Source organism: Peromyscus leucopus, chromosome 4 (genome assembly GCF_004664715.2).
Source record: "Peromyscus leucopus breed LL Stock chromosome 4, UCI_PerLeu_2.1, whole genome shotgun sequence".
NCBI lineage: Eukaryota > Metazoa > Chordata > Mammalia > Rodentia > Cricetidae > Peromyscus > Peromyscus leucopus.
The window spans coordinates 117,690,816-117,715,695 of NC_051066.1; the positions used below are offsets into that span (position 1 = coordinate 117,690,816).

At 38.0% G+C, this 24,880-nt stretch overlaps 1 protein-coding gene and 1 pseudogene across 1 annotated transcript in view; one reads left to right on the forward strand and one right to left on the reverse strand.

Annotated features, from left to right (window-relative positions):
- Macrod2 (mono-ADP ribosylhydrolase 2) overlaps nt 1–24,880 on the forward strand; it is a 1,962,999-nt gene that overhangs the window by 983,444 nt on the left and 954,675 nt on the right. The window lies entirely within an intron of this gene.
- On the reverse strand, nt 18,265–18,760 carry LOC114703587 (annotated as a pseudogene).

Consider the following 24,880-nt stretch of genomic DNA (forward strand, 5'->3'; position numbering starts at 1 on the left):
ATTATACTTTCATTAAAATTTAGAAAATAAAAAAATAAATATTATAATTTTAGAAAGAACGTATACAATAATTAATAATAGGCTAATTATGGAATGAAATATAATAAAATTTTCAACATCAATACTTAAGCTATTTGAATACAAGCTCAGGCATGCGAAAAAGAAGGTGGATGTTAAGTATCTGGGCAGGTGTGTAGCTTATACAGTGTGGAAACATTGGAAGAAGAGATGATTCTGGCTCCAGGTGCTAGTGGGAAGGATAGCACAAGATTTCACTATGCCTCTCAGAACTGTGCACAATTTGAGATATATACATTGTTTTCTTCTGGAATTTCCCATTTAATGCTTTCAGACCACTGTAGATTCCCAGGAACTGAAAAGTGAAAGCATCGATAAGGAAAATTACAATCTCCCTTCCTTTGTAGTTCTGGTTAGACTTGGCTACTAGAGGATTTTAGTATGTGGAATTTGCAGTGTGAAAAGAGATGTTATTCTTTGAAGGTTGACATAATTACTGTGGTGAGTCTAGAGATGCTATTCAGTTGATGTCTTCACTGTTCTATGCTTCAGCTTGCTTTTGCTTCCACCTGATTACATGAATAACCCAGCATTCCCAAGACCTATGATCAGAGCCTGTCCTCAGGTTCATAGAGGTAAGAGTTAGATATATTCAAGTTTTTCCCTCCACCAGCTTCCCCTTCATAGTTGTCTTGTGATAGATGCCTTCTGTCATTTCTTCATTCCTAATGCCTATTTCAGCTGAACATAAAAGTTACCTTCTAGAAGTACCCCACCACCAAAGTAGCTCTCAACTTGCACTGTGCAGTGAACTCTGCCTAGACTGAAGGTGATGTATTCACATTTTAACTTAAGAACCAAATAGATGCTAGTTATATAACTGTGAGTAATGAGAACTTCTTGAGAATAACAACCTCACCTGAGAGGGAAACTCATACATAATGATACCATCTCACAAACCTTGGGCCCATTGAGATTCTGTAGTTTTAACTACTGAGCAAATGTTGATACTAAAATTGAGTATCAAATCCCTGTATGGGTGAAAGCTCTGAGATTTTATCCAGTGAAAATTAAAGCGGCATGAGATTACTTATGGGAAAGGGACCCAGTGTTTGCGTACTGTGTAATTTAAAAGGTTCTTATGATCCTTGGGTATTTGGATTATTTTTTTTCTGGGGGTGACTGGAATTTACTATGAAGATAGTCTTCAGTTCTCAGTGATCAGGCTACACCAGTGCCCTTTCTGCCTCTTCAGCACTTACCTGTAAATGCCACTTCCTAAATGAGCTGTGACTCTGCCAGAGGGCTTTTGTCTATGGATACATCCTGTCACCCACACACAAGCAAAACAGAAATGCTAGGATAATAAAGCTTTAGTAGTCATCATTCAGTGACAGTAAGAAGTTGTGGGACACCTACCACTTCCTCCTTGTCCCTCAGTGGGATGACTTTGAAGTGAACCTTCTTTGCAAATGTCTTAGAGCTCCAGAATAGGTTGAGGTCTGGTCCTCAGTGGTCATGAGATTCACTGACCACTTGGTTCTTCTGCATTTTCTTCCCTTTCTCACTTCCTCCTTCTCCCCCTATGTTTTCAGGGATCCCCCTCCCAGTAAATTACTCCATGTGATATTTTTTCCTTTGGATCTGTTTCCTAGAAATTAGAACAAAGACTTAGTTCATTCTGGCTTATCACTAAGGATTCATAAGGCTAAGATGGTATTGAGTAAAATGAAGAGAAGAGGCAGTGACAGGTAAAGTAGGCCATCTGTTTATAAGGTAGGCTTAGAGGGGTGTTTTCATGGATGTTTCTGGATTAATTCAGGTCAGAGAGTGGTTTGAGATGTTAAGAAAAGTAACATTCTGATGAGAATTCCATTTTATAGGACTACCTTTAGAAACTAAATATATGCCCCACACTTGAGGTGTCAGAGACTGATGACTGACTCTAGTTGATAGAAGACAAGAGGTAGAAAGTGGGTTATTTGCTGCTATAAAATCAACAAACAAACAAACCAGATACTGGAGTCTTGGGCTTTCCCAGTACCCAAATGGGATCTTTCTAACAGAATTGTTGACAAGATAATGTTTCCAGTGCAATGGAATTTGGTTTTGTGTATAAGAGAGTGTGTATGTACATGTTCTCTTATGTCCTAACATAAAGGTCATCTATTAAAAATGGCTTTAAAAATAATTGGAGTGAGTAGCTTTATTTCTATGTGTCTGAGAAATAGGATTGCTGAATTTTGAATTGGAGCTGAAGAAGAATTGTTTCAAGCATTAGAATATCCCCTGTACTCAGTAGGCATTTATGTAAGAAAGTATTTGTCATTTAGATAAGACCCCAAGGTAGCTTCTTTTCTGCCTCATCTGACTACCCTGCTCCTGTCTACTCTCAGTACCCAGGAGGACTAAAACTAAAGTAACTGAGAAGAACAAAACCAAAACCAAAACAAAACGCTTAAGGTGTAGAGTAGTTGCTTTTTTTCATTATTGTGATACAATAACAAGCAAGCAATGTTTATTTTGGCTTATGATTGGAATTCATTTTATTCAATTCACTCCATCATGGCAAGAAAAACAGAGAGAAATGAACACTGGTATCAGCTCACTTTCTCCTTTCTTCCATTTTTATTTAGTCTAGGACCCAGCCCACAAGATGGTAGTATCACTTCCAGGGTGGGTCTTCCTCTTTAATTAGACCTCTGGAAACAACCTTACAAACATACTCAGAGATATGTCTCCTAGCTGATTCCAAACCCACTGATGCTGATGAGAAAATGAAGCATCACAGTGTGATGCTAACAGAAAAGTAAAATCTTGGAATAGAAGATAAGGTTTTTGCTATGCTCCCACACTCAGCTAAAAAGTTAATGAGAATTTAAGGCTTTACTTATAACTTTCAGTTAATTGATCTATTGAACATACATTTATTGAGTGTCCATTGTGTGTCAGGGAAAACTCTAAGCACTTAGCAGACAGCAATGAACAGGGTAGGCCAAGTTCGTAACCTCACAGGAGTTTGATTCTAGGACTGTTTGTAGTTGAACACAATGAAACTTTGAAATAAGTTATGGCTCTTGATGTAACCCTTGTTGCACAATATTGTGTCAGAAATTCCATCCAGGTTTGTTTTGAATCTTTGGGTACAGAATCCTTGGATTCATAGAAGGTTGTTTCTATATGTGTGTTTCCATGCCATACTCCATTTCTAAAAGGGTTTGAAGCCACAGGATTCCTTCCCATCCCTCTGCTTCAGTCTTCAGGCATTTGTTTTGTGTTCATCTAGTCACAAAAGAGACAAGTGTGGTGTGATGATGGCCATGATTCTGGATCTGGTGGATTAAATGAAGTACAGAGCCTCAAACCCAGAAGCTATCCATTCTTGGTACTTACAGTATCATCACATATAATGTTTATTTTTTTTTTAAGAAAAAGAGAAAAGAAAAAGAGATGTAGAATTTGTTTGAACACCTGCTCCTAGAAATTAATTCCCCTTTCTTCCCTAAACCCTTTGAATATGTTTTATAGGAACTGAAGAACTAAAGAAGATACTGAAGTGAAGCTGCATGGAGATACCACATGCAGTCGAACTCTACCCCTCAAGGAGGAATGAGTGGGGTTTAATATAAAACATTGGGGAAGCCGGGTGGTGGTGGCACATGCCTTTAATCCCAGCACTCGGGAGGCAGAGGCAGGCGGATCTCTGTGAGTTCGAGGCCAGCCTGGGCTACCAAGTGAGTTCCAGGAAAGCTACACAGAGAAACCCTGTCTCGAAAAACCAAAAAAAAAAAAAAAAAAAAAAAAAAACATTGGGGAAATCAAGGTCTTCTGGCTGATTGCTCATCTTTAACTTGAGTATCTTTGGGAAGAGTTTTATTTTCAGTGTCTTATTTTCTAACAATGGAATTCAATTTGTAAGCATATTTAAAGAAATATATTTGACAAGGAGGATGACACCTTCAGAACATTGAAGAGTGTGTATTCAGATGTTTCTGCACATGTTCCATGTTTACCCACAAAGTGAAATCTGAGCAGATGCAAAGTAAAATCTGAGCAGACTGACAGTTGGATGCTTCTTACCATAACCTATTCCTTTTGCTCTCTTACTTTTTTCCCCCCCATCAGTGGTATTACTGAGTTACTCCCCAAATGGGGAATTAAAGTGTTATACTCTATGCAGAGTAAAAGAAATGAAATCAGTTGTCAGCAGGTTGGGCTTCCTCTACAGTCCATGACATGGTAGTTGTGAGTCTATGTCCAAAATGTACTTCTGGAAATGATTTTCATAGTTAAATGTATTGTAATCCAAAATTGCTTTTTATTGAGGTAAGGAAATGTAGTTCTCAGAAACCAACCCCTCTTGGTTCTGTTTTATAGGATGGAATAGTAACCATTTCTCAGGCAAGTTTTGGAGTTATGAGAGCTGCCTGACTCCTTTAGAAAGTGGGTATGTTAATTAATTGTGGCCTGTGTGAGAAACAGGAGGCATTAGGCACAGTTGGCACTTCAGCCCCATTTCAAAGTAAGAGGTAGCAAATCCCATTTCCCCTGCTCTTCTCCTTCAAAAGTTAGATGGTAATATTGAAGTGAATTCAGTGTCCAGACTCATGAAGCCTCCCAGGATTCCCTCATAAGCAGAGGCCTTATGAACTTCAGATGGGGCCTTCTCGGATGCTGAGCACTCTTGCAGTTCACCACTGAGTCTATGGAATTTTGATGGCCACACAATCCCTATTCAGTTACATTCTAGGTCTCCCATCTTTGTTTTTCAAACTCTTCACACTGGAAATCTTATTTTTAAAAAATCTGCCTGTAATTTATAATGGGGTCCCTTCTTTTGCCAATTTGTCACTCAGGTAAATTTCTTATTTGTCATTTGCACTGATAAAAACTATCTCCGAAACTCCAGTATTCGCTCCTTTGAATAATCATCATTCCCCACACAGCAGCGCTCACCCTCCTCAGACTAATGCAGCTATCCATTTCCATGCACCTGAGCTATTTGTGTATAAGTGCTGTTGTTTTCAAAAGAACTCAAGCCTTGCAGATTCCACTACATTTTTCAAAACAGCACTCATGGCCTTCCTGTCACATGTACTTATGTCCAAGTTTTATGATTATTCAAGAGAACTCTTGTGCCAGAAGAGCTCTGAATCAGGCCAGAGTGATACTGGCATATCAGAAGCAATGTGAGCAACGACTTCAACATCCAAATCACACATCCAGTCTCTTGTGGCTTAAAGTTATCTCAACATACAGTATAAATAGCTATGGATGTTACTTTATACTGCAGTTCAGGGTTGTTAGTAAGTGAGAGGAAAGAATTGTATTGTTTTTCCTCAGCATTTCTATATGTGAAGATTGGCCTTGGCAAAATGTTGAAGAAGTTGGAATTTAGTTCAGGCAGAATGCTCTAATTCCTCTTGTCTTAGCTTGGCTGGACTATTCTTTCTGATTTCATATTAGGAAAACAGCACAGTAGCTGCATTTGTTCATCTGGCAGTCAGCTAGCAATTTGATTATATGGTTTTCTTTGTCCAGCAGTATCATTGCCTTTTTCTCCATTCCTTTGCATCACTCTGGTTTTCTTTTGTAGCATTAAAATAATGCACAGTTTAATTTCTCTTATTTAAGCACACAGCATGTTCTATTTCTAGCAGGATATATTTATTCAGTGAAGTTTGCCAAGCATTATTTCATATAGCTTTTGCTAGGTGATTGAGTTACATTCTAACACAAAGTGTGTATTCAAGAATGAAGGTTTCTTTCTTTCTTACTATTGGTGGGGAGTGCACAGGTTACATGTGCCTTAACAGGCATGTGGTAGTCAGAGAATAACTGTGTGGAGCTGATTCTCTCTTTCAGTCTTCATGTGTGGTAACTGAAGGGAAATTGTCAGGCCTATACAGTGGCTGCTTGTCTCACTAAGCCATCTCTCCAATCCAAGAACAGTGTTTTTAGATACTATTTTTCTAGTAACTATCCGTAGCTATGAGGCAAATACTTACAAAATATTCTAAAATACATTGGGAAGCTCTACTTTTCACCCTCACATTCCCCATCCAGCTGAGGGAGGACAACTTCAGGCTGATCTAAGTGTGAGATATAGTCTACGGCCTGACTGGGGATCAGTGGCTACCAAGTATGGCTTTCTCGTGTCAAAGTTTTGAAGCTCCCCGAGTGAACAGTGAGTCTATAGACCTGGGCTTGGTACTGAATGAAGCAATGCTACTTCTTCCCTCATTTACTGGCTAGGTCAATTCATTTAACAAGGAGGAGCCTCTCTAGAAAGTACTTCTCTTGTAACAATAAGTTCTGCTTTGCAAATTCAGTTGAAGTATTACCATGGATAAACATTTGTTCCTCAGATGTTCATGTGCTAGAAGCTTAGCCCTCAGAATATCAGGCAGTGAAATTTTAAATGGGAGCCAATCAATGACATTTAGGTCCCTGTAATTCCATTCACACGGTACATATTTTGTAACCCTTAGTTACTTCTCATGAGAGTGACTTGTTAAGTGAGTTTTTCTCCAAATGTTCCTCTTTCTACAAGTAAACACTTCCCTTTCTAGTTTTCTGTATGCTATTGAACATCATACTGTCCAGACCATTTAGCTATCAGCATCATGAACCAAATAAACTTGTTAATTATGAGCTTCTTGCAGCCTCAGGCAGTTTTACAAAAGTGCAGAATGTTTATTCTGAATTTTATCAAGTACCAAAACTAATTTTGAATGGTTTATTACATTGAAAATTACTAAAATTCAGTTAAATTAATAAAATTATACAGATGTTTTAATAGTTTAACTAGTGTATTATAATATAATTTGATGGTTTACTCTTACTGATCATTATGTATAGAGCATTAAAAAATAATTGCTTTTGAAATTCATTATTAAAAGTCCTTTTAACTCATTAAGGTATACTGAGCTATGTAAGAACATATATATACACATCTATATCAAATACAAGAATATCCCAATTTATCTATTGACAACAAAAATTGGATAAAGTTAGGTGATGGCTATGGATGACAGTATATATATATATATGGAGAGAGACAGAGAGAAAAAGATTTCTCATAATGAGAAACTGAAACTCAAAGAATACTTGCCCAGGACTGACAGTTAAAAAAGAATAAATTCACTCCATCTTTTTATTGTAGATGAAACCCGTGGATAAAGGTTGTGCTCTTTCTCCTGACATTGTCATGCTGACTGAGGGAGCTTTCAGAAGCTCCATTGTGCAGTTTTTGTTGTTGGTCTTTTTTCCCCCTAAATTTTATTTCTCTTTAACTTAGAAAATCAAATTTGAATCTTGTTCTATAGGTTGATGTTTCTCTAGTCTTCAGAGGTGTAATTGAATTTTCTTCCACTTTTCTAAAACCATGTAGTTTCCTATAATCTTTTTGGCAATTCCATGTGGTCATTGGATAATTGTTATCAGAGTGACTTCTGAGATTCATCCTATGATTGTTCTCGCTCCTTGCTGACTTCAACATACAGTGTACATAGTTTTAATCTCCTCCTCTTCCTCTCCTCTTCTCTTCTTCCTGTTTTGTGTTTTATTTTGTTTTGTTTTTTGAGGTAAGACTAACCTGTTGCTCACTAGGTAGCTCAGAATGACCCTAAACTTGTAACTATGCTTTTGTCTCCACCTCCAGAGTGATGGGTTATGTGTGCCAGTATACTCAATTTAGGATACTCTTAATTGTAACTATTAACAATAGCTGTGAACCTTTGATGTGAGCAAAAAAGTGCAGTGAGTAAACATTGGAAAATCTCTCCATTTTTCACTGTAATGAACCTATTTTTTTTTAAAAAAAAAAAAACAAAACATTTTTCATTTATTTGAGTTTTAAAAACAATTCATTAAATTTTTTATACAGTGTATTTTAATCACTTTACCTTCCCCCTACTCTTCCCAGATACCCCCACCTCCCAGTGCACCCATCTTCATGTTCTCTTTCTCTCTTGAATAAAAGAAAGAAAACAACAAAATAGAATTAGGAAGCTGTTTGTTACATTTGTGCAGAGGAAACACGAATGATTAGTAAACTACTGATTTAGGATTAAGTAATGAAATTTGTAAAAATATTAGAGCACATAATAGTGGTTTTGACAAATATTTTGAAACAACTAATAAATCCTACAGAAGATAAGACATGTGAATACCCAATGGACAAGGAAATTTAAATTGAATTATTGTGAAAGTTTTGCACTGCTGTTGATGGATGGCCCACAGCTGACATGCTTTTACTTGATCAGAAGATAAAAAGAATAGAAGCCTTTAGACCATTTGTACATTATTAAAGTGAGTTGGAATTCAAGAAGACATCTGATTCCACTAAATCAGCCAAGAGGATGTAGAAAACAGATGGCATTTCAGACCAAAGGAGAGCCCTTTGAAGACCTTCAGACTTAGAATCCATCTGAACGCATGCTGCCTTCATAATCATGGATTTGCATCTCCAGCACAGTGCCTGGCACACAGTACTTGCTCAGTAAATGCCTGAGGAGACAAGGCATTCTTGCAATCCTACTTGAAACCTTATGGAAAATATTTGCGCAAATATTTTATATTCCATATTCTTTCTTTTTATCTATGAACATAGTGGAGTCCAAATAAATTATTGCTGCCAGTGCTCATTTTTGTAGATTCAATTTGCTTTGTATTCATTTTAAGCAAATGTATTATCTTCAGGGTTTAAGATAAAAATACTGGCTCATAAAAATAATGAAACACTGATGTAAATTAAAATTAACACCTGAGAAAGAAAACTAAGCAGATTTTAAGGTTTGTTATTCTCGAATAAACCTGTGCTTCAAATTTCAAACTTCAAAATCTATAATGTTATTTTCTAGGCTACATAAAACATGCCTGTGTTTGGCTATGTTGTTGCAATAGATTGTGTATGCACTTGGCTCCATTACATCTATTTATTGTGATTCTCATTTCTCCTAGTTGTTACTCAGTAGCAGCTTTATCTTTAGTATGTGAAAAGTTTTTAGAAGGAAGTAGATTTTGTACATTGGAAAAAATACAGTGTTAGACCATTCAAAAGCATGATTTTAAAACAGAGAAAAACTTTCTTCCTTCATTGCTTGCCTAAGTTATTAATGCAACAATAGCTCAACATTTCTATATACATGTAAGATAGAATGGACTCTGTCCTTTGTAGAATAATTGAATACTTTATTATAGCAACTAATGGCACTCAAATTTTCTATAGCTATTGATTTGTTTAAAAAAAAAAGAAGTGGCTTGGCCTGGTGTTGCATGCCTGAAGTCATAACAATTCTGGAAGCTGAGACAAGAGGATCCTGGGAGCAAGGCATACACAGCTTGGGCGTGGAGAACTTACCTCAAAATAAACAATGAGCCAAAACAATCTAACAAACAAAAAATCACTAAACAACCTAAAGCAAATTTAAAAAATTATAAATGTGGCTATTTTGAGAGTTTATTGGGAGAAAACCTACAGTAGTTTTCATAAAGCTTTGGAGGAACATGATGCTTTAAAAAATGAGTTGTGTTGCAGTTATTGTATGGTTAGTGCATTTAAAGACACATGGGGCAGTGCATTTTTCCGAGTGGTATACAAGGTACAGGCCAGTAGAGAAGGGTGCTCTTCCTGCCCTTTGCTTATCACATCAAGACTATAATGATTCCTGTGGATAGAGACAGTATCTTCCCTTATGTATTTATAAGAAATGACTTGTCACAGAGTATGGCCAATGGATGTCTTATTTCCTCCTTCCTTCTATTAGTTGATTCCCTACTCTACTAACTCTTAGCAAATACCTAGTTTGCAATTAACAGTCTGAGTACATAGTCTAGAGTCTGGTATCAGTGTACGCTATTTTACCTGGATATCTTATTGAAGACAAAACAATGTTTTCATTTTGAGTATCACCACTCCAAAATAATCTCCATTAATATGATTTAAATGTATCCCCCAAAGTTCATGCAAACTTGATCACCAGAATAGTCTTGCTGGGATGTGGAGTCTAATAGGAGGTATTTGGTCACAGGTCACCACCCTCATACACAAATGGATCTTGCCATCAGGTGTCTGTTATTGTGGGGATAAGTTTGCCCCCTGTGGTGTGCTTTCTCTCCTCTTTCCTCCTCTCCTCTCCTCTTCTCTCCTCCTCAGGAGATGATTTAGTCTAGGTGCTTTTATACTCCCATGCCTCCAGAACTGTGAAAAAAATTCTGTTCATTATAAATAATTCAGTCTGTGTGGTATTATGTCAAAACAGTGCAAAAGAGTAAGGTACCTATGAAAGAGAAGTGATAATAAAGATAAGCTTCAATCTATATTTTCAGAACCTTGAAAGAATATAATTATGTCATTAGTATAAGAAAACATATATTCTAAAGATGCTCTATATCCTCCTAAAAGCAGGTGAGTTACTGATGATATGTCAAAGTAATATATTAAAATTAGAAAATGCATGGAGAAACCCTGTCTCAAAAAGAAAAGAAAGAAAGAAAGAAAATGCATGAAGTTGAAACCTTCAGACTTTTGCTGTTATTTCTGATTCTGTTTTCTCCTCCAACACACACACACACACACACACACACACACACACACACACACTCCACATATCTTCAAATATTGTTGTGAAGCTTGATTGTGACTTTTAAAAAAAGAAGCAAACAATTTTTTAAGTCAATAGTAACTCTAACCCAGCCCCTCCCCCACTTTTCCTTTGAAATTGCATGTGTGCTAACTTGGGCTCAACCTTTAAAGTAGTCAGGCTGTACTTGAACTCCTGATCCTTGTGCCTTAGCCTACTAAGCAGTCAATCAATATTTTATTTAAGTCTCTTGTATGTGTGTGTGTGTTCAGCTCTGACCTTGTTGAGATCATCTAGAGGTGCTGGTATGAGTGTCTTAGCAGCAGATCTTCATGAAGGATGCTTGTGAGGGAAACTACATTTTAAAGAGTGACTTGACTCACAGTAGTAGACATAAGAAGAAAATGAATTTTTTTCTAATAATGTTTGTCCCTGTTTAAGAGATATCTGTCATATAAACATCTTCCTGCCTGGTTCATTTTCATAAAAATAAAATGATGTTTCTTTTTTCTGGAAAATATTATCAGAAAAGAATAGCAGATGGCTTATGAGAATCTGTGATCCACATTGTTTTACCATAGAGATGCAATGAGTCACTCAAACCTTCCATTAGTTTATGGTCACATCTATTATATATACTCTGATGTGCTGAATTTATATTGGATACTTCTCCCAGTTTTCTAGAATAAAAATCCCTGGAATGTCAACAGTCATAAATATTGTTTTGTATGCTAAAGTGTTGACTAGTGGCCTGCAGTCCGTAGCTACCTTGAAAATGGGTCTGGTCCCAAAGTATGACTCAACAGTTGGAGCTTTCAGCTTTAGTTTTGAAGCTATGAGGAGAGAGGAGATGAAGGTTGAGTTGGCTGGAAATGGGCATTAATTCAATCAGGACTGGGGTGATGGTCCTTCTCCATAGCTATATTGGTGAAGGTTCCTGGAGGGCAATGCATCTGGAGAGGGCATGGAACAATCTATGTTTATAATTAGCATCCCAAAGGGTAGGGTTTGTGGGACTGAACTCTCAACCTATGAGATCTAAAGCTATCTATAGGTAGATCTTGTCAGAATTGAATAAATGGTAGTTAGCTGATAGCTGTTGCCAAAACACACACACACACACAAAAAAAAAAAAAAAAAAAAACAAAAAAACAAAAAACATTTGTTTGATGTGTCAGGAATAACCTTCCCATACGTAGTGTTATAAACATTCTACTGTGTGGTGAATAGAGCGTAAGAAGAGCATACTTTGGTTTTTATTATGTCCTACATCTATTTATTGAGAGCAGGCTTTTATGTGGAATGCTAGGTTCTGCAAGTAATACCAACATCTACAAGACAGCATCTTTTCCCTTAAATGTCCTATAATCTAGCACAGTGGTTCTCACTCAACCTGTGGATTGTGGTGCCTTTTGGGGTCAAATGGCTCTTTCATAGAAGGTCACATATCAGATATTCTGTTTATCAGATATTTACACCATCATTCGTAACAGTAGCAAAACTACAGTAATGAAGTTGGAATGTAAATAACGTTACGATTGGGGGGCCAGGGCAACATGAGAAGCTGTATTAAAAGGTTATAGCATTAGGAAGCTTAAGAACCACTGGTCTAGTGGAAGGAATGAGATATGAATACATGCCAAATTTAATGGTAATACATTAGTCTAGAAGTTGGTAAAATTTTAGTTCATCATTTAGTATGGTAAGGAGGTAGAAGAAATTCTCAAAAGTATGTATCAAAAGATGAAAATCATATAATGAGTGGTTAGAGCATGACTAGAGATACTTTGTGGTGATTAGAGCATGGCTAGGTAGACTTTATAAATGGTTATAGCATGGCTAGGTAGATTTTATGATTATTTAGAGCAAGGCTAAGTGTACTTTTTGAATAGTTAAAGCATAACTAGGTATTTGTGAGTTAGAGCAAGTCTGGGTATACTTTATGAGTGGTTAGAGCATGGGTAGGTATATTTTATAAGTAGTTATAGCATGTCTAGAGATATTTTATGATTGGTGGAACATGGTTAGGTATATGTATTGGTTGTTAGAGCATGGATAGGTACATTTGAAGGGTGGTTCAAGCATGGCTAGGCATTGCTAAAGCAAGTTCAGCAAGAGCTCACTGTAGACTCTAGGTGAGTTCAGCGTAAAAGTCTTTCAGCTTTCTGTATGTTTGAAAATTGCAATAATAAATGAAGAGAAAAAGACTGGAGCATTCAAGAGGAAAGGAATAAACTATTCTGACAGGCATTTAATTTTTATGCAATGTGATAGAAATAAAATATGAGAGCGAAGTTCTGTGAAAAATTTTATTTTCCTCATTCTCTTCCCTATTTGATCAGAAGACGAAAGGTGTTTAATGTTATAAAATATACTCTGCACCCATCAGCAAATACCAGAATTTCTAACACAAGTTGACTTAACTATAAGGAAGGGGATTATTACTCAGAACAGGGAGACAAAGATTATTCAATTCAATGCCTTATAAACCTTATCAGAGGCCTAGGTACCTGCTCTGCCATTACAGCATCATATCTTCATGAGCCCAGTTCCTCTGTCTCAAACTCAGGGCTGCCCTCAGTTTGTTGTTTAGTTTTGGAATCAGTGTCTCCCTGTGTACCACAGGGTACCCTCACACTGTCCCTCACACTGTCAATCCTTACCTCCGTTTCTGGACTGTTGACTTGACAGTCATGGAACACATTCAGTTTTCTCTTCAGTCTTGGGCTTTTGTACTGTAGAAAACTAACTGGTAGACCTTCTTGTCCTAAGTTGACTTCCCTACTTGTTCTGAATTTACCTCTGATAAAAAGATGAGGAGAAACAGGGCCGGGGTGGTGAAAAACTCATGATGGCTATGATTCATGTTGGTAGAGGGAAGAGCCAGGTGACCACTGTGGGATAATGAGGAAACAAATGCTTCAGGAAGGGAAATGGGAGATATTAATGTGTAGAAATCATATACAAGGCACTTCAAGAAAATCTGTGAATGTAACAAATATTCTAAAATAGAATTGAACTATGAAATAACTTTCTCCAGTGGTTATGATAATTGTATGTTTAATATGAAAACTCTGAAAAGATTAAAGAAAATAATCATTTATAGTATTAGCACTTATAAATAATCAAGGTTAATATATTGACATTTCCTTCTAACATATGGACTATTATGGTTACTATAATATTTTATGTTCGATTTGCTTTGTTCTAATTATTTACTTGGAAAAAATGGCATAGAACCAAGCTATATGAATCAAGAATCAAGTTATATTAATATTCTTTTTTTTTTTTTTTGGTTTTTCAAGACAGGGTTTCTCTGTGTAGCTTTGCGCCTTTCCTAGGACTCACTTGGTAGCCCAGGCTGGCCTCGAATTCACAGAGATCCGCCTGCCTCTGCCTCCCGAGTGCTGGGATTAAAGGCGTGCGCCACCACCAGGCAATATTCTTTTGAAATTAATAGATCTTTTAAAAATGTGTGTGTCTGTGTGTATGTATGCCACATGTGTGCAGGTGCCCCAGGAGGCCCAAGGAACACATGAGGTACCCTGGGTCTCATGTATTTCAAGTGGTTGTGAGCCAACCTAAGTGGGTGAAAGGAATATAACATGAGTCCTCTGCAAAGATGAGTAAATGCTCTTGATCACTGGGCCATCTTTCCAGTCCTATATGAATATTCTTGATGCTCTCTGTATGTACTGTCACACTGAGCTTGTCTATCTTTACACCTATCTTTATGAGAGGAATAGCATGATTCTAAACATGTCTGTTGAACAGCCAACTACTTTTAGCAGTAGCAGTATTCTGTAAACAAATTTCTAAAGGTCTTATTAATAAATTCAAACCTGAAGCCAGTTATTGGAGTGAATGCTGGAAGATCAGAGAGGCAGAACAAGCCACAGCTACCTCACCTTGCCAATTCCTCAGCTGATCCTGTTTCCTCACACTGGAAGCCTCTGAGTCCTCATCCAAATGGATCTCAGCTGAACTGCTGCCCAAAAGCCTAAAAGCTTAACCGACCTAAAAGCTCAACAGACTCTAGTTCCTGGTTTTCATGCCTTATATACCTTTCTGCTTCCTGCCATCACTTCCTGAGATTAAAGGCTTATGTCACCATGCCTGGCTGTTTCCAGTGTGGCTTTGAACTCAGAGATCCGAATGGATCTCTATTTCCAGAATGCTAGGATTAAAGGGGTGTGTGCCACCATTTTCTGGTATGTCTATCTAGTAGCTATTCTGTTCTCTGTCCCCAGATAAGTTTATTAGAGTGCACAATATATTGGGGAACACTAATCACCACAGTGTTCTTTGTCAATTTTTAGTTCCATGGACTCCTTCAGGCATATGACTACAATGACAAGAATTTTATCAGCTATGTCCATCCACATCTTGCTGTTTTTTTTTCTTCGTTAGAATTCTTTTAAATTTAAAAATAGGTGTGTGGCTGGGTATGATGATGTTTGCCTTCCTTGAATAGTAGCACTCTAGGGGCAGAGGCAGAGGCAGGCAGATCTCTGTGAGTTAGAATCCAGCCTGGTCTACAGAGGCCAGCCAGGAATGCAAAGTGAGACCCTGTCTAAAAATTAAAAAAAAAAAAAAAATTGAAAAAATAATGGGGGCTGTGTAACCTGTTATCTCTTACTGCTTTCTAAATATAGTCACAATTTCTTAGTCCAATGTTTGCAAAATTTTTAGGACTTAGGCATGTGAATGTTTGTAGACGGAGTTCTGTACAGGTTAAGGGGTAAATGTCAAAATGACAGAGTGAGTGAATGAATGAATGAAGTGAATGGGAAGACAGTACCTGTTAATTCAGGATGGGATTTGTTATGGGATTATTAAGTCTAAAACATTTGCAAATCACTTCATAAAAGTGCTTTATAGGTTGTGGCACTTTAATGATGTTTACCATGGCTTAGAGGAGACAAAGGCCTGAAGTCCTGTGGCAGTTGGCCAGAATCTGGAGCAATTGTGCATGAAATTATATAATTAAGTTATTATGGGTAGTAAGAAATTTGCACAAAATGAACTTTGAATTATTTTAAACTTTGTTATCTGGAAAGGTTAACAGGTCCTTCAACTCTTAATTCACCTTCCCTTCCCACTTGGCCACATTTTGTTCCTGTTAAGTAAACAGGAGTTATGAATTTTCTTTATAATTTAATATCATGGGCTCAATGTGGCCAGGTAAAGGATCTTATGATTAAAGTTTACGACATTAGAGGGAAAACTCAGTGCATGCATGTGTAAGCTGCTTGGGAGAAAGGTGGGTGGTTTCATCTCTAGAAGCTCATTTTCAGTCCAGGATCTAACACTGCTTGAGATGGTGTACCTGAAACTTCTTAGAGAGGCAGAGCACCATAGAAATGTGAAGGATCAATACTGATAATGTGGGAAATCATGTATCTGATGGTGCAGGCCATTTGTAATGCTTTAAGTAGATGAAAAGTCTGTTTTACTTCAGGCATATCACAGCCCGAGTTGGAAGTGACCAGCACCAGTGCCATCCTGGTGAGGGAGACTGGGGACTTAGAGCGGGCTTTTATGGGTCTTGTCTATGTTAAATTTCAGATATATGGATGCTGATTTTACTGGGGCGGCTGGGAGTCTCTCCCTTAATTATTCTTTTTATCAGTGCATTTCAGATGGACTCACTGGAGGGATCCTAGCAGGGAGCCTCTGCAGCGCTGGCTCTTTCTGGGGCATTTTCTAGTGCTGATAAGGCCGTGAAATTGGTCCTCTTCCTTGAAGGGGTCCAGGAGCAGGAGGGAGGAATTCTCAGAAAACCCGGAGGAGTCCATGAAGGAAAAGGGTACCTGGAAAAGTGGCTATCCAAGCCCTGCCTCTCTGACTTTCGCCTAGTGTTTATATGCTTTGGTTTTATTTGTGAAAACTAATTATGGAACATTCCAGACTCTCCATAAAAAGTGAATGTGGGGAGCTTTTCAGATCCCAGAGAGCCACAGCCAAAGGATCAACTTAAGAGATGAAGCAGGAAAGAACCAGGGGATTTGAAGTCTGGCAGTTGGAAGGAAGCTAAAGTTACCTAAGTGCTGACGAAAGGCAACACAGCCCAGCTCGAGGTTCCCGGCTTGCACTCTGTGATGATCACTCGTTGAGATATCCATAGTCCTCTGCTTGGATTTCCATGGCAGCCCTTCCTCTTAATAATCAAAGGTCATTGCCAACCTACCCACTTTTCCTTACAATGTCCACATGGTAGGGAGTTGTAGATAAAAGGGCAGGTGTTACAATTTCAACATCGAGTTCATGTGAGAACTCAAGCATAGGGAGATTTGACTGCTCAAGATCACAAACATGACGGTAGGTAATTTGGGCTCCTATTCTATTGTTTTCTTTGTACAAGTTTTATTTGGACCAATGATATTTGAGAGGTATGTTTTAAAATCAACTTGAAAACATCTGCAGTCTTCTAGGCCATAGGCATTTCCCTTTCACTGGCTTAGAAGTTTATAAGGTCCTGTGGGAGGAATAGACAGCTCCTGTGTGACTGTTTACTCATCTCATGAGCATCCTTTTCTTTAGATTTGTGGCTATAGGTGAAGCTGGCTGTCCTTGAGGGATCTTCTCACCTTGTACTGTAGCAAGAATCTTTTTTTCCCCCCAGAGCTGAGGACCAAACCCAGGGCCTTGTGCTTGCTAGGCAAGCGCTCTACCACTGAGCTAAATCCCCAACCCCTGTAGCAAGAATCTTAAATGGTCTTATTAATAAAATACCGGGGAACCAGATATTGGTGTGAACATTGAAAGATCAGAGAAACAGAACAAGCCACAGCCAACCTCACCTTGCCAATTCCTCATCTGATCTTGTTTCTTCAAACTGGAAGCTTCTGTGTCCTCATCTGAATGGATCTCAGCTGAACTGCTGCTAAAAGCCTCAAAGCTTAAAAGCCTAAAAAGCCTCTAGTTTCCGGTCCTCACACCTCATATACCTTTCTGCTTCCTGCCATCACTTCTTGGGATTAAAGGCGTGTGTCTTTCCCAAGGAAGACATGAGATCTCAAGTGCTGGGATTAAAGGTGTATGCCACCATGTTTGAGTCTGTTCTCCAGCGTGGCCTTGAACTCACAGAGATCGGATGGATTTCTGCCTCTGGAATGCTAGGATTAGGTGTGTGCTACTACTGCATAACCTTTGCTTTATATAGTGGATGTTCTGTTCTCTGACCCCCAGATAAGTTTATTAGGGTGCATAGTAGATCAACTACATTGTACCGTTACAGTCTTCTCACATGGTCCTTTTTATGTCTCCTATACAGATCCTAGGGAAAGAGGCATTCTCCTGATTCTCTGGGTCATCTTAGACCTTTTTTTTTCTCTACTGAAAACAAAACCCATCATATCCTTGGAAACAGATTAGTTTATGTTCTCAGATTACAGTGCCTAGAATTAACCTGCTTTCTTCCTTGTTTCTTCCTCTCAACTTCAGGAAATCTTAGCATCATTGTGGGTTTTTCACAGTCCTTTTATTCTTTTCACTTCAAGTAATGTCTTAATTGTTGGTGGCTTCAAAATAGAATTGAAAGTTCTTTCCTGGTCCAGTCATCATCTGTTCCTTGTCTTCTTCACCTTCTCTCTTTCAACTAATCTTCATTCTATTCTTCTCTTCCTTGGTTTCTTGTTACATGGCCTGCATTTTTATTTTAATGAACCAAATTTTTGCTCATTTGTTTCTTACATTTGAAGTACTCTTCAATGTCATCCTTAGCCTGAGATTCTTTGTCGTGGTCCTTAACTACTACACAACTGCAGCCAACCACTTTGTGAGGGTTCCCTTCAGGCTTACTTTTACAGAGGTCTGCCTTTTTGTTGTCTAGCTTAACTGGGTTGATTTGATGCTCAGTACAAAGTGCCTCTGCCAACATAATATATACACACAGGCTCGCCTCAGTTGGATGCAAGTACACAAAGATGGGCTACTTGGCCCCTGTCTATGGTTTTGACAACTTCAAAAAGTCCATGTTATGCCTTCACAGATGAAGGCAGTCTCCATTACGTCTTGTAAAATAGTACTAATATCCATTATTACACCTCCAGCACAATGTCCTCCATGGACAAGGTAGTAGATTACAGGTAAGGGCAAATCTTGAATGTACCCAAGCCTTGGGGCTACAAGAGAAACGCATGACTCTTTAATCTCATCTGTGTTAACTGCACCAGCTCCATGCTTCCAATTTCCAGCCTCCTTCTCACACTTCCACGTCCACTCTTTGTAGTGCATTCTCTGAATCCAATAAAATGTCCCCGTTATAGATCTCTACACTTGATCTCCATTTCACTATCCATCCTCCTCTTAAAGTTTGCACTTCCAAGCATGGAAGTCATACACCATCATGACTTCTGCAAAAGTATTCTGTCAGCTCCTTCACTCCTTCAGTCAGAATTTCCAGCCACTGCTTCTCCTATTTTCTGATAATTCTTCATTAATTTCCAGGCAGCTGAATATGGCTTAGGAGAAGCCATCCCCATACTTTCTCATCCTCAATCACCAATCTCTTGGAGAGTTCACCTTATCACAACACTTGACACACAGGCATCATCTCATTTTCTGACTCAACCTGTTTGTTCCCTGGGCTTTGGACATCTTCAGATTTTACTTTTTTCTTCTTCGTTCATTCACTTCTATATTTTATTATTTTTTGTGAGTTTCTCTAAAGTCCTAAGGCACTTAATTTTTGGTCTTTTTTCTTTTATATCTATACTTCCTCATTGATAGTCAATAAACCTGAAGTTTCAAATGTGAGTAAGATGCTCTTAGTGTCTATACATTTAACAGTTTTTCTTAGAAACAATCTCAAAAACATATGTCAAAAGCAAACAAACAAAAAACTGTGAAATTTTAATCTCAAATCCATTATCAATCTATTTCCATCTTTAAAAAAAAGTCAGTGTTTTCTGGGATGCTGAGACTGCTCAGCAGGTAAGAGTACTTCCTGTGTAAGCATGAGGATCTAAGTTTGAATCCCCAGCACCCATGAAAATGCCAGGCATGGCTGTAGCTTGAGTTTTTCTGCCTTGCCCACAGTCAGGACAAATCTCTGTCACCCGCCAGTCCCACAGCCGCTCAGACCCAACCAAGTAAACACAGAGACTTATATTGCTTACAAACTGTATGGCCGTGGCAGGCTTCTTGTTAACTATTCTTATATCTTAAAGTAACGCATTTCTACAAATCTATACCTCGCCACGTGGCTGGTGGCTTATCGGCGTCTTCACATGCTGCTGGTCATGGCGGCGGCTGCAGTGTCTCTGGTCATGGTGGCGGCTGCAGCCAGTCCTTCTGCCTTCCTGTCCTTTTATTTCTCCTCTCTGTTAGTCCCACCTATCCTTCCTGCCTAGCCACAGCCGATCAGGTTTTATTTATTGACCAATCAGAACAACTTGACATACAGACCATCCCCCAGCACAGCCAAGTGCAGACCATCTCAAACACCTGCACTCAGGCCCATGGTCCTAATCATCCTCTATACGGACCTGCTGGGTAACGCCACAAAGAACCCAAGAAAGGCTCCCACAGGACATACAGATCGTCCCACAGCACATGGCTGTGTGTGCCTATAACCCCAATGCTGGGGGGATAGAGATGAGATGGGTGGATCCTGAGAGTTCACTGGCCTGCCAAGACTCCTTACACAAGCACAGGAATACTCTACCCCAACTTTCATGTATAGATGCCGCCCACTCCTGCCCCTGCCCCGCCACACACACACACACACACACACACACACACACACACACACACACACACACACAGCAAGTGTTTACATTAACCTGGCTGCTCAGAACAGATTTAGAGTAGACGCTTGAGCTTTCTCCATCTCTTTGGTCTTGGTACTTGCTCTTTCATTCTCTGCTGCTCTCTTTCTCTTTCTCTTGCTATCTTGTTCTCCACATACACTCCATAAGTAAATCTTGCTTGCACTGCCCTCAAATGTATCCCCTTTGAACTGTTCAATGCTTTCCTCATTAGGATGTGAGTTTCCTGAAGTCAAGGATTTTTACCATATTTGCTCCTGTTCTTAGAGATAGAGCTGACACACTAGCCAGATCCAGGTTCTAGCTGAATGCCTTTCACAGTTTTAAGTGGCCGGGGGTTTGGGGCCTTTTTTTGTTATTTTTTTAAGATTATATATTTCAATCATGCACATGTATGTCTGTGTGAAGATATATGCTATGCATGTGAGTTCAGGTAGCTGTGGAGGCCAGAAGAAGATGATGGATCATCTGGAACTGGAGTTATAGGCAGTTGTGAACTAACCAACATGAGTTCTAAGGACCTAATTCAGATCTTCTGTAAGAGCAATACAAGCTCCTAAGCATTAAGCACTGACTCATTTCTCCAACCCCAAATGACTGGATTTTTAAAATAAAATTCTGTGGAGTAGAAAAGTAATGTAAAATGAAATTTCCATCATCCATAAATAAAGTGTTATTGGCACTCAGCCATGCCCACTAACATAAATTGTCTGCAACTGTTTGTTTGGTTCTTTGTTTCATTATGGCAGCTGAGTGGAATCATTTTAACAGAGATCTTGATGGATTCTAAAGAAAGCTGAAAGTTTTATTAGCTGGTCTGCTATAGGAATGTTTGCCAACCTCTGCCCTGGATTAACAGCCTCTCACAGTGGCTAGTACCTAAACCTTGTCTTCTCACTAGTTCCAGTAAAAATTCGAGAACTGCGTCTGGTAGCCCTAGATCAAATGGCTATTTAAGAATGAGCCCCCACTTAAGTCACCAAATAATTGCGAGGCCTGGGTCCATACCTATCTCTGAAGCTATAGAATGGGGTAACTTTAATTCCCACTGGGTCATGCAGTTCACATGGGAGAGGACTACTTCTCAGATGTGACTGGAATGCTGTACACAGAATAAGTGTGAACAGAATCTTTGCTTTAATGCAAGCAAACAATATTTTGCCCTATATATGATTCCTCTTTCTGTTTCAAGATAGCATATTCAAAATACTGTGTGTTAGTACTCTGGGGAACTGAAAAATATACATAATATATATAATTCTCATTCTGTTTAGTATTATGCAAATTCTTGATACCTCAAGCTGTGTCTGTCTTAGATAGGGGATGTATGTTGTTTTATAATCTGTGGACTTCATGGATGCAATTACTGCCTGGTAAGCCGATGGTTCTGGAATGGACAGAAATGGGTGTCCTATCTGAAGATGTCTTGAATGGGTGCCACAGTTCCATGTGTACATCCTGTCCTCTGGCAGCAGTCAGGCTCCGTCCCTGGTTATTGGGTCTCATTCCAGATTTCTCTCCTTATTGTGAGAATTAAGCACACTCCATCCAAAATGGAAGTGTTTCTGCTTCAATTCCTCATCATTTGTCAGGGAGGAAATGATCTTTCCATAAACTGGAATTATTTGGGAAGATTTGGGTATTGATTTGCGATCAAGCTATGTACCTACACCTCCCCTCAACAAAAGAAAGCCACTGGAAACCATTTGTGAGACATGATAGAGAAATCTTCATATACTCAGATTAATGTTTTTGGAAGTTCATTGATGGCATGGAAATTTGGTGGATCTCTTGGCTTGGAGGACTATCATGGAATATGAGATATTGTAGGAGGGAGGAGGCGTTGGTAATTATTCTAACACAGTAACTTATTATTTTAGTATCCTAGATGCCACATGGAAATACTTGATTCATTGAAATATTTCTTATCACAATGTCACACCGTAGGAGGTTTTATGAACCACACTAAAAATAGAGTTATTTTGAAAATTACACCAAATGCTTTGCAAGATAGGAGCTGTTATTTCTTTATTGATTATTTCAATTACAAAGATTGGTTTGGGAATTAGATTTTGATTTACTAGACAAGTTAGCAAAGTGTAAAACTTTTTAACTGTTCTTTTCTAGCATTTTCTATTTTAAATAACAATACTTTATTCATAATTTTGACATTTCTTTTCTTTTCATATCATCTCATTGAGAATTCTCCATAATAGGGCATCATTTTAGAAAAGAAATTATATTTTATGTGAGTGACTAAAAAGAAATATCTAAGTGCCAAAGGGTAAAAGTAAGCTTTTATGGTCATAAGACTATTAACTGAAGATGTAAAATTATTTTATTATTGATGTTCCATCTAACCATGGCCTAATCCTGAAGTTGTATCTACCCTACATTGTTGTATATATTTCCTGGGATAAAGTGTAGCTCACACAAAACCTCAGAACTTTGAATTGTCTTATTAAAAACACAATTAAATAAAAATATTTTCAAAATATTTCCTAATTCTCTAGTAGATTTTTTTTCGTGTGTGTTTCTGACAAAGCTCATGAACAAGGATCACATGAAATATGAAGGCCTCTTAACAGGACAGTAAGGACTTTTGGCAAATACCAAAGAGTTTAAGGACTAGGCCTCTGAACAGGGTTTAATAAACATTTGCTTTTCAACAAAGTTTCTTCTTAGTGTAACTGGCCATGATTTCTAGTGTTACAATAGTAGTATTCTCTGTGCCTATATCTCAAGTGTGTGTGTGTGTGTGTGTGTGTGTGTGTGTGTGTGTGTATTTCTTTCCAGTACATGCAGATAAACACAAATAATTTTGGAAGAACTCATTATCATTACTCCCAAATAAAGAGGAAAAATGAATGGAGAAATAGCTATCCAGTATTCTGAAGATCCATTATATTAAAAAGGAATCACAGAGGACTCCTTCTGAGATATATAATGGAAGTACAGTTAACTTTCAAGGAGGATGGCCAGGCTTGGCATAGTACCATGAAGAAATTTACTAATCTTAGGCTAATAGCCATCAGACTGCTATTAGAAATTAGTAAAAATAAATATATAGAATGTAGTTAGGAGTTATGCTGGTTTAGTTCTCATCTGTCATCAAGGAAACTTCTCTTTTAGAACAGACAGACCATTATAGAGAACCACAGCTAATCAAAATACAGAAATATGGAGCCCAGTTTCAATTGATACATCTATAATACAGCTCTTATAACTAACACTCAGAGATCATACTGGGGAGAGGAGATGAAAAAACTGTGAGAGCCAGAAGAACAGGAAGCTTATTGTGAGATTGTCTCTTAGAAATGTCAGGGAAACTCTGCCCATCAAGTCTTATCAACAATAATCACAATATAACAATAACAACAATAGCTGCTTAGATATGACCAGAACAAGTATGATATCAACAGACATGCTAACATGAATTCACAAGACCTCAACTCTAGTCAGAGAATTGTAAGCAACTAAGGAATGTTGATATTTTAAGAAATAATCTTCCTCAGAGAAGAGCATACCAATTGGTTATATAATATTAGATAGTCAGCTCTGAAAACATATATATATATATATATATATATATATATATATATATATATATATAAAACTAACATTATAAGGGCTGGACAAGTTGTATCTATACATTTAGGAATATGTATTTATATATTTAGAAATACAATTTATATGTTTAGGGAATGTGCGTACACACATAAACACGTGTAAAAAAACAACTAAAAAGAGGCTATTGATTTAATAAAGGGAGAAGTTGAAGGGAAAAAAGGGAAGTGGGGACATGATATAATTGTATTACTATCTCAAAAAACCAAAAATATACAATTGAATAAAATAAGAAATTAGTGAAGATCTTAGCCATCATGATCTTAAGACTAGAGATTCTTGGGACCATCTGTTAAAGCCACTCTCATAGAGATCCCCAGGCTATGTAGTGGCAAAAGTCTAGTTACAGAAAGACTTGGAGAATTTTGTTTTTAGAGAGCACTTCTACCTGAGCAGGTTTTCTCTGCATTAATTTGAACGGTCATATGATTCCGGAAACCTCAGTGAAAGTAACTAGAAACAGATAGAAACCAAGAGAAAGTACTTAGCCGCTCTCATGTTTGTGACCCAACTGTCCTCAATAAGTGCCTTCTGGATCTCACTTCACACACCAGATTTTCCATATGTATAGATCCCTTCTCTCTGCTAGAAATCTACTCTTGAAAACATCTAAGATTGCTTCGCTCTGAAACCCCCAGGTGTAACTAAGGTTGCATACAGAGAAGCAAACCTACTGAGTGTTGTTGGACTAATATGTCAGTCAGACAGAAGTCTTGTAAGACTGTGGAAGGAGATGGGCAACTAAGAGTCCAAGAAGTTAGAGCATTAGAGAAAGACAAGTATCCAGTCCCATTTACACAGACATGCTCAACATGAGGTATACGTAGACTTCATCTTAACCTCAGGAGAGACCAAGCCTTCCTCATAGCATGTTAA